The 15,010-nt window shown below is 58.0% G+C and overlaps 1 protein-coding gene across 2 annotated transcripts in view; it reads right to left on the reverse strand.

Annotated features, from left to right (window-relative positions):
• Nucleotides 1-15,010, reverse strand: part of PRKAG2 (protein kinase AMP-activated non-catalytic subunit gamma 2) — a 262,042-nt gene that overhangs the window by 212,029 nt on the left and 35,003 nt on the right. The gene's annotated exons all lie outside the window — the stretch shown is intronic.

Below are 15,010 nucleotides of genomic sequence, written 5' to 3' on the forward strand. Positions count from 1 at the left end.
GCCCTGAACCAAAAAGAAAAGGCAGACCAGCCTGGGGGAGAACGTGAACCCCCGACTCCACAGCCCTCCATTCTACCCTCCTCGGGCTGCCTGGAGCCCCCCCCCCGTCCCACCACCATGTTGCCAGCCCCCCAACACGGCTGTGGGGGCAGACGGTAGGGCTGAGTCTGCTCGACTTGCTGAGTGTCTGTTTCCTTATTTACTGGAATCTGTACAGCGAGTCTCTAACTCACGGGCGACTAACGAGATGAGGCCATTCTTACCAAGCAGACGGCAGACCCCCTTAAAAGCAGACGTGAGGCAATAAAATGCCACCACACACCTCACTGGCAAAGGAAAATCAAAACAAGAACCCAAGTCTGGCTCTGTTTTCCTCTGCTTTCTCCCTACCTCCCCCTACACGCTAGATCTTAGGGTGAAAGATGCCAAAAGAAATCAAGAAAGGAATGTACGATTCCAGGAAGGTCATGTAAATGTGCGGCTGTGACCTTCAGGAGATGGCGGTGGCAGGGGGACCACACTGAGATAGACAGCCGTGTCCACATGGGACAGGTGGGGCAGGAGGGGGGGGCCGGGATTGGCCAGCTCCAAGGACAGGTGGGGACCTGGCCAGACCAGCACAACAAGGGAACCACCAGAACCCAGTGGAACCCACAGCCCTCCAGCCTTGATTTCCTGATGAATAATCAAAGTGATAAGACCCAGAGAATTCTATCAGAAAACCAAATCACTTCAAGGCCCTGCTTGGAGAGAAATTCTTCGGGGCTCAGCTGGGGCATCCCACAGCCGACCACTCACCTACGGGAAGAGGGCAGCTACTGACGAAGCATCGATTACAAGCTGGGAACTGGCCCTTGGACTTTTTGGGTAAGCAGAGATCACCCTTCTGATCCTTATTGGTGAAAATACTTTTAGGTCCATTGGCTCGCTGGTCACCACGCCATGATGGCGGCTGATACACGAGTTTTCACGGTTGGACATTCGCCATGTGCCCGTGCAGTGCAGTGGGAGCAGGGGACTTTGGTGTCGGAGGGCCTGAGTCTGAACCCCAGTTTGCCATTTACTGGCTACGTAAGCTCGGCAAACAGTTCAAGTTCACAGGGCCTCAATTTCCCCCTGTGTAAGATGAGGCAAACCTCCCCGGATCGTCATGAGAGTTAAGATCATCAACATCCATGGAAATGCCCATTGTGGCACCTGGAGCCTAATACATAGTCAGTAAATATTTACCAAAGCATAAGGAGCTAAGAGCAGGTGATAGGGAGGCAAATCCCTTTAAGAAATGAAAGCCTTAACTGACCGAGAGGGAATTATCAATCGAATCCACCCAGAAGAACTGAACACAACCTAATATAAAATAACGCATAAAACAAAAAGTATACGCATGGACCTATATTAGCCCACAGGCTGAGCACGAGGGAACACTAAGGGGATTTGCTGGAAGGTATGGGTCAAGCCCTGTCAATATGGGCATCCCGTGGGAGGAAAGAATTCAACACTTTTAAAGGAAGAAAAGAGCATACGGTTTGAAGGAGAGCAGTGCGGAGGTCAGGAAAATCCAAGAAGGATTCCATTACTTAACAGCTGAGCTGAAAGCAGGGTGCAGAATCAGAACCTCCATTTTGAGGGAGCCCTGGCTACCCAGTGCTATTCACTGATGAGGTCAAGGCCAAGCATCGGACTCATCTTGGATGACCAGTGCCTGGCATCTAGGACTCAAGGGTGTGTTTCCTCTTCTCTGGGTCAGGGAGTGAGCTGGGCTGCTCTCAGAGCAGGCAGTCAGCCCGGCGAGAGGCGCACGGAGCCCACGGGGCACTGGGCCAATGGCGATCTGCTCATCACGACGTGGGCTGGCCGCTCGCTTCCCTCCCCTCTGCCCCCACTAGGTACGAGAAGTACCTAGCCACACCTGAAGGCACCTGCATTTATATTTTGGGGTCTCCCCTGCACTCAGGCACAAGCCTGCGTCCTGCTGTCCCCAGGCCCTGGGGGAGCCTGCCGAGCCCCAGCCCCTCCGCACTGCCCCCTCCCAACGGCCCCCAGACCGCCAGTCCGCTGCCTTCGGCACTGGGTACCTGCCGAAATCCCATGCTTGGTTCTCTACTGCTTCTCAAGTCTTGAACGGTCTAATACGGTGTCTCCCCCTCCCCCAGACCGTAAGTCCAGAAGCAGAGAATCAAGCCTCCTTCTCCTATTTTCCTGCCCCCACCCCTGCTGGGTAACCCCCCCAATCAGCAGGACCCAAGTGCCAGCCACACAAACTCTGAGCTGAAGTTCGGTCACGCATGACCGATCGGGGTAGCCCCTGGCTTACAGAGGGGGTCGTGGGGGGCGATCCAAACACTCAGCAGCCAGCTCCAAGCAGCGAGCCACCCCCCCCCCCCAGGTGTCAGCAGAGGTGGGGGTGAGAGCCCGTGCGGCCTCCGAATCCAGCCCTTTCTGGGGGCGGTGCTACCGCCTCAGGTGCTCGGCCCCCAGCTGTCCCCTCCCCACCCGAGACAAGCCTTGGCTCAGTCATGGGTGAGGACATCTCCCGTGTCTCCCTCTGTCTGCCCCCTCCCAGCTGCCGTTTCTTCAACGCCTTGTCCGTAAGTTAAAAGCAACAAGTATGCCTCCTGGAGCTCACCCTCGGCCGGCAGGAGACGCGAGTGCGCGATCGCGAGCCTTCCGAGGCCACCACGGGCGGTGCCCAAAGGCTCCCACATCATCCCCATCCTTTTCTGTTCGGGACAGATTTACTAAGTGACGGCTCGGGGACCGGCGGAAGGAAAAGAAAGGCAGCCCGCGTGGATCCCGCCAGGATTTCGGCAGGGAACTTTCAGCGGCGGCGGTGGGAAGGTGGGGCCGAGAGCCACACTCAGGAACGGGCAGCTCCGGCTCCTGGCCGCCCGCGGGGGCAGGGGGAGGAGGGACAGAACGCGGAGAGGGAACGGCGGCCGGCGAACACGCCCCCACACTCACACCACCTTCCCGACGACGGATCCTCTTTAAACCCCGACGAAAAGTTACGTAAGCACCAAACACACAGCGCCCAGGTGGGGAAGGAGCACTGAGCTCCGCCCGGGGGTGTTGAATTTAGCAAGAGGCCCCCGCGGAACAAAGCGCCGGTTCGGCATCAGTCTGGCAGACGGAGGAGACAAAGCGTCAGAAGGGGGGCGGGGGGGGGGGGGAGAGCCGCACACCCGGGAACGCACAGTCATCACGCGCTCGGGAATCGGCTCCGGGGGGTCGGCTTACTTGGCCCCGAGGGGTCCCGGAGGTCGCCTCCTGCGGGCGCTGACGGCAGGTGCACGACGCTGGCCGGCAGGACGCTGGTGCCGCAGACACGGGGCTCCCAGCTCTGACGGATGCTGCCGCCTGCTCCAGAGGCCCATGAGAGAAGGGGTTTCCCGGCCCCCTCAGCACAGGCGACTTGCAGGGCTCGGCTGCTCCCCGAGCCGCCGCCGCTGCCCGTCTGCAACAGATGGGGACCGGGGCTGGGCGTGTTCCCAGTCCCCAGAGCGGCGCACCAAGCGGACGGCAGACAGCATGAGCCGGCCCGGCACCGCGCGGGCGAGGGGAGCGGGTGTGCTGCTCAACACGCAGGCAGAGCGCGGGCAGATCCCCTCAGCGACGGGACTGCAGCCAGCTGTCATCACCACCTGTGCCAGGGGCTGCCGGGGAGGCGACTCCTTACTACACAGCAAGGGAGCGGGAGGGAGGGCCGAGCCAGGTCTCTTAAAAAGACAGGCCGCAGGACAAGCGAAGGCAGCAGAGGCCGACGATGATGCAGCAGCAGCGGCCGGCGGCATCCGGGCCCGCGGCCCGGAGGCCGGCAGAGCCCCCTGGGCTGTCCCCCTCCGCCCAGGCCTGCGAGCTTCGGGGCGAAGGGCTCGGTGGCTGCAGAAACCCCGACTCCCTGGGGATCCCCGCCCTTGGACTACGGAGGATGCAGTTTTCTCTCCGGCAGGAATACTGGCGAAGGCCCTTCCCGAAGGCTCTGCTAGGGAAATTCCCATGGGAAACCCGGTCCCTCAGCCCCACCCGCACAACCTGCAGACACGTCTGGAAGGCAGTACGGGCCTCGCCTTTTTTAATCCTGTCTTATTATCTGTAATCCTGACGCTCTGACATGGGGGCCACCCCCCCACCCCCACCCCCGACCCCGGTGGGACTGCCCTCCGCGGGCGAGCCGCTCCTTAGAGAGGGTGCACGGCTCAGCTGGGAGCACGTCCCTCAGACACACGACGGCCCATCCAGAGTGCACACAACCTGAGCTCCTCTAACAGCTTCGTGCTCTGAGCCACTATGCTTGGCACACTAACCACCTGGATGCAGGGCCCGCACAGCCGGGGACGGCCGTCGGACCAGAGCCCGTGGAGCCCAGCCAATCCCAAACCCCCTACCCTGCCTCACGCGTTCCCTCCCGCAGAAACCGCGATAGAGCCTCCTGCCTCCACCTCCCTCTCACGCCTTCTGCCTCCTGACCCAGCCTGGTGCCTCTCTGCGTGGTCCGGCGTGGCATACGTGCCTCCTGTTTCTAGGGATCCGTGAGCACGGGAGACTCCTTCCTTCTCGACAGTCATGTGGATGTCTTCCCCTACCTGATTACAACAAATCCCAAGTACCCTGAACACGCTTCCCCGGGGAGCGTGCAAGCCGGTTGGTAAGAAAATGGATCAGGAGAAAATGAGGCTAGGGCCCCCCGTTGGCCCGGTCCGTGGTACGCGTGACTCTTGATCTCAGGGTTGTGAGTTCGAGCCCCACGCCGGGTGTAGAGATTACTTAACATTTTAAAAAATCTTTTTATTTTATTTTATTTTTTTAAGGAGAGGGGTGCCTGGGTGGCTCAATGGGTTGAGCGTCTGACTCTTGATTTCAGCTCCGGTCACGATCTCACGGTTGGTGGGGTCAAGCCTCGAGTTGGGTTCTATGCTGAGCATGGGTCCTGCTTGGGATTCTCTCTCTCCCGCCCTCTGCCCCTCCCCCCCCCAATAAATAAACTTAAAAGAAACTCATAGTACTTTTTTTTTTAAGGAGACAATGAGGGTCCTCACTTCAGAACCCTGCAATGGTTATCCTCAAATAAAATTTACCCAGGACTTCAACTTTTTGGCGATGGAGAAACTGCTTCGAAAGATAGCGAGCGACTCATTGCTACAGGTATTCAAGCGGAGGAGAAGTCTTTGAAGAATCTATTCTTTGATTCTATGACAGGATTTAGCTGGCAGATCCGTGGTTCCAGAAAGGGGGGCTAATTGAAAGGCAGGGTAGAATGGATGCGGAGGAGGTATGCGGGAGGCTTCATAGGGAGAAAGTAACGTCACATGGCTTCCAAGGCTCATGAACAAAGAGGCAACTAAGAGTTTGGGACTTCAGGAAACTTCTAACAGGGTTGGAAGCCTGCGGCTTTCTTAAGGTCACTTTCTGCCCAGAGGGTATGGGGCAGTCACTGTTTATCCAATGGTCCCTTCTGAGGCCAGAGAGATCACAGGCGTGGGCACAGTGCCAGGGTCTCCCTGGGCACCGGGAAAGCTGAGCCGACCTGAGACAGTCACCTGAACCGGACTGTTTTCTTGCCTGAGGAAGGAGCGATGCGTTACCTAAAGGACCTCCGGGCCCTCTCGGACCTAGACACACACATTCTGGGACAACAGCTCGGATCCAAACCATCTCTCTGAACCTCAGGTCTCCCTCCGAGAAAACAATCGCCCTGCCCGTCTCTCAGGGCTGCTGTTGGGATAACGGACGAGGAAGCATTTGGACACAAACAAGCAGCAACTTGGGATGTACCGGATCATTCTGGAACCAGCGGGCTGTGCTAGTGTAAACTCACGGTTTAGCAAGAAGCTGGTACCATTTAGCGATGAGCAAAGTGCTGTCACCCTGCGGCCAACCCCCTGGCTCTGGCACTCGGGGTCCACCGGGGACCCAGCCAACCACAATATTTTCTCCTGCTGCTTCTGGAACTAGCCTCGCTGGGTTAGCTGGGCTTGTTTTATTTTCTGTGCGCTTTATTCCAAAGCATACACACAGGCCTGCGGAAAAAGCCTAATTAGTTTTGCTTGGAATGGCTGGAGATGCCAGGGAAGCTGGGTTTCACCATCCAAAGTGTTCAACTTGGAGACAAGTTGGAGCAGCCGGGCAGCTGCTGTCGGTCTTTGGAGACAGTGCGCTGGGAGACAAGTGCCCGTGCATGACTTACGGGGGTGTGAGCGACTTTGTGCAGCCCTGACTGCCAGCGATTCCACGTCTCGGGTCCCCGGCGTCATTATGCAGCAGAGATCGAGGCGCACAAACAGCCCCACTCCAGCCTGCGAGCTACCAGCCACGAATACGGTTACTGTTTTCACCTGCATCCACTGCCACTCCCAAACTCTCCGCTGCACCCTGCGAACCCTGCTTCCTCTTCTGGCTTAGAGCTTTTCCACGACCGCCACCCTCCCCGCCCCCCACCCCTGCCTTAGAGAGCGCAGGTCGGCTCTCCTAAAGGAGAGGCCAGGAGATCAAAGAGCTCTGTAGAACACCGGAAGACCACTGCTGGCCCAATCTCTGGTCTTGGGGATATTCCTGCCTGTGGCCCATCCCCTCTGACTCACTTCCCCTGCGCTAATTAATCTTCGTAAACACGGCTTTCTGAGCATTACCCGTAGCACCCTCCCCAGACCAAAAAAAAAAAGACAATGCAAAACCAAAACAAGACGACCAGAAGGCTAGCTCCATACTACCTACAGAACAGACCACGTTCTACAGGAAGGGAAATCAGACCCGTGAGAGCCTGGCCTACAGCCACCCCACCTTCCAACCGCTCAGGCTTGCAGAGAGCTGTCACCCAGAGTCCTCACGGGCCCCTCAGCACCCCCACGCCTGCACACAACTGCCTCTACACTTCCGCACGCCTGGTTTTCCATCAAAATCCCGATGGGTCTCGCACCGCTCCCCATGCGCTTTCCTGACCTCTATAGGTTATTACCCGGCCTCTCCCTCGGAATCGATTTCTTGAGTATATTTTTAGTGCTTAGGGTATTTACATACGCTATCTCAACTTGCACAAGAGGTAAATGGGTAAAATGATACTTTTTTTTTTTTTAAATCAATAAAGAAATTGTCGCTCAGAGGGGCTGAGTTGCCAAGGTTACGAACGCGTCAGTCGCAACGCCAGGATTTAATCACGGGTGCGTTCAGTCGCGAGCCTGACTGTGCTCCACACCATGCCAACAGGCCCACACCCCCTTTTACTTGTTTATTTTTGCTTATTTGCATCTTCTGGTTTTTCCGGGGCAGGGGCTCGTTCGTTGCTCGTGTGATTAAAAAGCACAGGGTTCGGGGCGTCTGGGTGGCTCAGTCGGTTGAGCGTCCGACTGGGGCTCAGGGCATGATCTCGCGGTTCGTGAGCTCGAGCCCCGGGTCGGGCTCTGTGCGGACAGCTCGGAGCCTGGAGCCTGCTTCGGATTCTGTGTCTCCCTCTCTCTCTCTCTGCCCCTCCCCTGCTCGTGCTCTGTTTCTGTCTCTCAATAATAAATAAACGTTAAAAAAAAAAAAAAAAGCAGAAGATACGCTCCCTCTTGAAGTTGGAAAGTCCCATTTTAGGGGTCCCCAAGCAAATCCGCAAGGCACGTGAAGGTTTATACACAGGGAGACAGACTCTTGCACGTGCAAGAAGGGAATTATTGTCAGATGTGATCTGACGGAGTCACGGGTCCTGGTGCGAGGACATCGCAGCATATCAGAGCAAGGCCTTCAAAGGCTACAAATAACCAGGGAAACGTGGCAGGAAAACCCCAAACCGTTCCCTGCATGACCTCAGCTGTGTGAGTGCCACAGAGGACTGGAAACACGCATCACATGTGAGTAGAAGGGTGCCTTGCCCCCGGTCACGGGTGACAGACCGGGGTTCCAGCACAGGCCCTTCGCCAAGTCCCCTGCCGCCTCCAGCCGCGAGCCTAGACGTCACACGCCGCATGCCAAGCTCATCCTGAGCCTCCGCGGCAGGAATGCAGCCACAGCCCTAACAGCAAAGGGCCCCACGGCCCCACGTCCACGCTGGCCACGGCGCCAGGTCTATGCATCACCCCGCTTGTGGAAACCCAAAGACTGATGGCGGCCGCCCAGCAAAGCCTATCTCCCTCCTTCCGTAGGTGGCCGCGGCCGGCCCCGTGCTCCGGGTGGCAGTCCTGGGACCGGCCAGATCTCTGCCCAGAGAAGCCCAAGGCACTGAAACCAAAGGGTTCCCTGGGCCCAGTGCCCAGCTCCTGGCCGCACTGGCTGCACTTGTGTTTCACTCAGGAGCTTGGCAGCCCAGAAGAGGGGACATGGGAAGGCCTCGGCACCGTGTTGACTTAGCCATCCGCCGGGAACGGTGTCAGAGACGTACAGGGTCAAGCAGGGATGTTGACGGCGGTGGCACTTGACCTGGGAATCTCATTCCTACAAACAGCCCAAGGCCAGCGTTCCTGCATCTATTAAGGCGCCGCGGACACGCTGGGGACAGCTCGGTAGCTTCTAAGACAACCCCCATGACCAAGAGGACCGCTCAGCGCTTCCAACATCCTTAGTGAGATCTAGACCAGAAGCCTTGTTAATCAGCTCAAGAAACTTAGAGCTGTTTCCTCTCGGTCAAATGAGTGGTGTCCAAGGTAAGCTAAGTGCTGGCTCGGGCTGGCTCAGTTAGGACCGCGGGGGCCACGGGACCCTTGAGTGAGCCAGCTAGAGAATCTGCTCAGGAGCAGTGGCAAGACGTGCCTTGAGCTACAAGGACAGGTTGTACCCAACGCCTAAAATCATCTGGGGGGGGGGGGGGGCGGGTGGCAGACTCTGGTCTCAGATTTCCTTTCACTGAAAACACCGCTTGGATGGGGCACCCTGGGTGGTTCGGCCGGCGAAGCATCGGACTTCGGCGCAGGTCATGATCTCACAGGTGGTGAGTTCGAGCCCCGCGTCAGGCTCTGTGCGGACAGCTTGGAGCCCGGAGCCTGCTTTGGATTCTGGGTCTCCCCCTCTCTCTGCCCCTCCCCTGCTCACAAACATACTACCTGGTACCGAGACTGTTGGGGTGTGTGCAGAAGCAGGGGACACATGGCCTTATCTACCTCCCGTACGGGTACGCTGCTATTTACCAAAGTACCCGGATGTTTGCTGGCTTAGAACCGTGTGTCTCACAGCCCCTCGAGGACGCCTCCGGCCAGGCGACCTAGAAGCTTGGCAGGTCCGGGACTGTAAATGCACGTGGAGCCCTTGGGCTCTCCTGCCCTGCTTTTAATGGAGAGGAACCCAAACCCAGCCCAACCCCTCAACAGGTAACCGTTTCTCTAACTTTCGCAACCAAGTTCTGGACTCTCGAAGGTCTTCAGAGACAGGCTACTGCGTGGAGCTGCACGTGTGGGTAGACTGTGCCCAGGCCCCAAGGGCCCACCCCCCAGCCCCCAGTGTGGAGCGGGGTCCTGAGCCCCCCATCCACGGGAGCCCCGTGTATACTGACTGCGCGTGCGTGGGCTGGAGCCCGCCGCCTGCCCGACGACGGACTTGCAGCTCTCAGCTAAGCCAATACGTATATGAGCTCGAAATCCCACGAGACCCCTTGTGACGTGCCCCAGGCCACCCGGCTGGGTGCTGAGGGGGCCAGCAGCTGACCAGCAAGGGCACAGCCCTGCCTGCTGGAAGGCAGGGCTTATTCGTGCGGCCCCGTGGTGACCTCTCCTGACTGTCTGAACGAGTCCAAGGTCCACACGGTGCAAAGAACAGATGGCGGGAGGGGAAGGATTCGCCAGTGGTGCCGGCGGCCAAAAAGGTGATGCACACTGCGGGCTCACCGGCGGCCTTGGGGTCAATAAGACACACACGCACACACATGCACACACACACACACGTCTAGGTATCTGTCTACCAAAACCCACATGGACCTCTCCTCCTCTCGGGGTCTGCTCTGAGCCCACCCCCCCGTACAAAGACCCTCCCGTGCCCCCTGCCTGGTTCCTCCAGCATCCATCCCGTTAACTTCCAGGGCCCACCCCATAGCTCCGAGGAGTACACGGTATTTTGAATACTGCCCGAAATCTAACTGAATCTCACCCAGGTTCACTGGCCGACCAAGGAGGGCTCTCCTCAGACCCAGAAAGCGGGAGCCTGCCATCCGGGACGCGTGGCCTCACCTTCAAGACAAATGGCCCGGCACTTGAAAGCCCCCATCATCCTCTTTCCTTTTGTAGTTAAGAACAGGACGCACTTCTCCCTTAACACAATGCTCCCTTGGTCTGTCGAAGGTCCCACAGCCCCCCACCCTGCGGCTCTCACTCGACCTCTTGTTGGTCCCTCTTTCAATGACAAACACCGTTGCACGGAGCCCCCAACTACAAGACACAAGAGAAACAGAAGACAGACCCCCAGCCTCGGGGACTCGAGTCCCGCCTGGGAGGAAAGTCATGGAGACAAGGAAAAGCAGGCTGAGGGTCAATGTCATACCTCACGTGGTACCGACGGCGGCCTCCCCAGAAGTTTCCAGAAGGAAGTGGCTACTTTGGAAGACAGTCATAAAAAAGAGCTCCGTGAAAAGCGCAAGGTTGAAGCTGAGGGTTTGAGAGGTGAGCAGGAGCGGGTTAAGAAAAAGAGGCACGGGAGACGGTCCTGGAATTTGTAAGGCTCCCTAGTATGTGCTCCCTGTTTGGTCCCTGGACATTCTGCGAAGGTTCCGGAAGGCTCTGGAAGGCTTGCAGCAACCAGATCTTCTATTTAAGCCCGAAGCCGGGCTGGGTACATCCCCAGCTGAACGCTGAGGGGCTGAGCTTGGCCACCTCAGGCAGGTGCTCTAGTTCTGAACGTCTGTGACCTAAAATCGCCTCAAAGGCACCGCTGAACAGAAGGCTCCGGGCTGCCCAGGTGGCAGAGAGCAGGCAGCTCCCTCACACACACCAGGCTCCCCGATTTAACTGAAACCAACACAAATCACACTGGGGCACAAAGCAATTTTTCCCTCCAGATTGCCCTCTCTAACCATGCCCCGAAGCGTGTCGTCTCTCAGGCTGGATTCATCTTCCTGGGCATACAGCGGAGGAGGGTAAGAGCCTTCACCCGTCCTTGGACGCGGCTGCTACTTTTCTGCGCGTTCAAATTCCGGTTCTGCCATTTCCTGGCACTGAGACGTCGGACAGGCACCGAACCTCTCCGGGCCTCCATTTCCTCTTCTGTAAAGTGGGGATTAACGATAACCGCCCCTGCCCCACAGGGTTGCCGCGGGCGTTGCGTGGGCACGTACGTCTTCTAGATACAGACAGAGACCCTGCCTGGCGCACACGTGCACTGAGCGAGCGCGGGCTCGGTTTCAAGGACGTGCGCGGGGCCTGGGAGCTGATGGGAGCCAGCAGCCCGGGAGGCAGTGCAGTCCGCTTCAACGACACGGGACGCCAATGTCAAAGGGGCCCCACGTGGCCTCTCACGCTACGACGGCTGCCATTGGAGAGACAGCCACCGACACCAAACCTTAAGGCAAAGTAGGAAATGGTGGCAGGTAATCAAGACACACGCCCGCGGGGTGGGGCGGGGGCTGGAGCCGGGCTGTGGGGGCCCATCGAAGCCTCCAGCAACGGAAGGGGCAGTGGGGCCAGGAGGAGGGCTAGGAGACTGCCGCCCCCTCTCCCCAACCCGCTGACCACCGTTTAGTGAGCCTTACCTGGCGAGAACCTTGCTTCGGCCCCACGGGGACAGAGGAGAAGCTGAACACGGTCCAGAACACGTTCGTGTGGTGAGCTCGAAGGATGGGTGTTCAGTTTGCTCAGAGAGGACGGGACTCCGGGCTGGGGGGTGGGGAGTGGGCCGGTAGGACGTGGCCAGCCGCCCCAGTCAGTGATGGGGCGCCGGGGGCGGGGGACAGGGACAGCCACCCCACCACGCAGTCAGGCTCCCTTCTTTCTCGCAAATGGCTCGACGGGACGGACGGAACAACGAATCCACGGCAAAAAAAAACCGCAGCCCTGATTTAACAGAGCAAGACCAAAACAACCGGGCTCCCACATTTACCGGCCCGGGGAAGCTGAGCTTCTGCCAAGCGCGGGGCGTCACCGTGGGCACCTAGGTGTCCTTAGGACACCTCACGGGAACCCGGTCTTCAGCTCCCATCGCCCCCGTCTCCTCCCGCGCCCACGCCAGGAGGAATGTGCCTCGGCTGCATGACCTCGCGTCGCCCGGGGGCAGGAGCCCGGGCCCCAGCCGGTGACGGGCACTGGGGTGCAGGCCAGCCTTCCCACGTGGCCGGGTGTGGCCCTGGTGCGCCCCTGCCTGCAGACATCCCCATGAAAGTTGGAAGAACAAGAAGGTTCGCGTATCCAGGACGTCGGTTGAAGGAATTCTGTACCGGGGCGCCTGGGCGGCTCAGTCTGTTAAGCGTCCAGCTCTTGATCTCGGCTCGGGTCACGATCTCACGGTTCGCGGGATCAAGCCCCGCGCTGAGATGGAGATTCTCTCTCTTCCCCTCTGTCTGCCCCTCCCCCCCTCAAAAATACATAAACTTAGGGGCGCCTGGGTGGCGCAGTCGGTTAAGCGTCCGACTTCAGCCAGGTCACTATCTTGCGGTCCGTGAGTTCGAGCCCCGCGTCGGGCTCTGGGCTGATGGCTCAGAGCCTGGAGCCTGCTTCCGATTCTGTCTCCCTTTCTCTCTGCCCCTCCCCCGTTCATGCTCTGTCTCTCTCTGTCCCAAAAATAAATAAATGTTGAAAAAAAAAATTTTTTTAAAAATACATAAACTTAAAAATAAAAGGAATTCAGTATCAGTTTTTCTGAAAATTGAATAAATGCTAAAACTTTTTAAGCACTTCAGCAATTTTATTTTTTTTTATTTTCGAGAGAGAGAGAGAGAGCACGCAAGTGGGGGAGGGGGGCAGAGGGAGAGAGAAAGAATCTTAAGCAGGCTCCACACTCAGCGTGGAGCCCAACGTGAGGCTCGATCCCACGACCCCGGGATGGTGACCTGAGCCACAATCAAGAGTCGGATACTCAACCGACTGAGCCCCCCGGGCGCCCCAAAGCATTTTAACAAACATAAAAGCAGTGTCTCCGAATGCATTACACCCTTCTTCGCTGTGATGGGCTGAATTGTGTCCCCCCCCACAAAAAGATATGTTAGAGCCCTAATGCCCGGAACCTCTGAATGTGACCTTATTTGGAAAGAGGGCCTTTACAGAAGTAATCAAGTAACAGTGAGGGCACTAGGGTGGCCCTGGTCCAATACGACTGGTGTCCTTACCAAACAGCAGAACTTTGGACATGGACAGACTCGTAGAGAGGGAAGAGATACGGGAAAGACGGCCATCTAGGAACCCAGGAGACGGGCCTGGGACAGACCCTCCCGAGGGCTCTCAGGGGAGCAGGGCCCTGCCCAGGCTTGCATTTCAGACTTTTGATCCCAGAGCTGGGACAGGACAGATTTCTGTGCTTCCACCCCCCAAGCTCCCACGTGTGGTGCTTGGTTGCAGCCACCCCAGGAAATGTACACACTTGCTTTTTTTTCCCCTTCATTTTTTCAACAGCTTTATTAAGCCGGAGTCCACATACAATAAGGTCGCCTGTGTAAAGTGCACGTTAAACCGTTTTGAGTCTATTCACAGGGCTGTGCAGTCGTCACCACAGCCAATTTCGGGACATTTTCATCCCCCGCCCCCCACCCTTCGAAAGAACCCCCATGCCTGTGAGCCGTCACTTCCACGCCCCTGTCCCCTCCCCGGCCCCCGGCAACCGCTGAGCTGCTTTCTGTGTCTGTGCACCTGCCTTGGGGGACGTTTCCTATAAATGGAGTCATTCACCTCGTGGGCTTTTGTGATGGGCTTTTCCTTTCTTAACCGGAATAAGCCTAGGTATTGAAACGCGGGTCAGTACCTTCCACGGGAACCCACTGGCTTTAGGACCAGAGTTTGAATCCGTTCCCTACTGTCTCGCTCCGTGATCTTAATGTGTGTCTTAGCCTGCCTGACCCAGAGGCCCTCCCCCTGTGGGGGTCGACTCACTGTAGCTCGGCGGGACGGGGGCTGATTCAGTGACGGCACGTGTGGGGGCCTGCCCCCACTGGTTTTAGTGACAGTTAGTCCCCTTCTCGTGCCTCGAAGACTCATTGCCACCCTGTTAAAGTTGTCACTTAATGCAGGGACGGCACTGAGGGCCCTGGCCCGGCAGGCTCTTCTACTGAATTCCCCCAACTGCTGAGCGTTCCCAGTAGTTGACGAAGAGAGGTTTTACGTCGGGTAGCCCGGTGCTAGGTTCTGCACACCAACAATGACTGTTCGGACTCAATTCCACCGGCCCCGTCCCCCCATCAGTTTCTATGCATGTTCTCGTTTCCAGAGACTTCTCGTCGCTGCCCTGTCTCACGAGGAGCCGCGGGGCCCAGTCGGGGAGCCCGGTCACCATCCACGAGTCTGTGACCAGCTCGTCCCCCACTTGCTGGCTCGCCTGTGTGCTGACGAGGCAGAGGAGAACAACTCACCGAGGGCGCGGCCCCGTCATCGGGCTTAGTGACCCAGACAGGCCACCGGAGGGCCGGGAAGGAGCTGCGGTGACAGGTGGGAGAGCCAGGGCCAGGCCGGCTGCAGGGAAGGTCTGTAACATGAATCCCGGGGGGGCTCCGGCCCCGCTTTGTGGGTATTCACCACAGCGGTGGGCATGCAGCCCTTTGCCACGTCAGCTCTGACGAGAAAGCAGAACCAGAGGAGATGTCGTCTGAGGCTATCAGAGGCCTCACCTCACCAGAAGCTTCACAACTGAGCGACATCAGAGGCCGGGGAGAGAGCGGGGGAAGAAGTGACCCCCTCCGTCTGTTTCTTGAACTTTCTCAGCCCGATCCTGCACCTCCTCCAGGGTGCCTGGGTGGCTCAGTCGGTTGAGCATCCGACTTCGGCTCAGGTCATGATCTCGCGGTTCAAGAGTTCGAGCCCCGTGTCGGGCTCTGTGCGGACAGCTCAGAGCCTGGAGCCTGCTTGGGATTCTGTGTCTCCCTCTCTGTGTGCCCCTCCCCAGGCTGTGCTCTCTCTCTCTCTCTCTTTCAAAAATAAAC

Source organism: Prionailurus viverrinus, chromosome A2 (genome assembly GCF_022837055.1).
Source record: "Prionailurus viverrinus isolate Anna chromosome A2, UM_Priviv_1.0, whole genome shotgun sequence".
In the NCBI taxonomy this organism is placed as follows: Eukaryota; Metazoa; Chordata; class Mammalia; order Carnivora; family Felidae; genus Prionailurus; species Prionailurus viverrinus.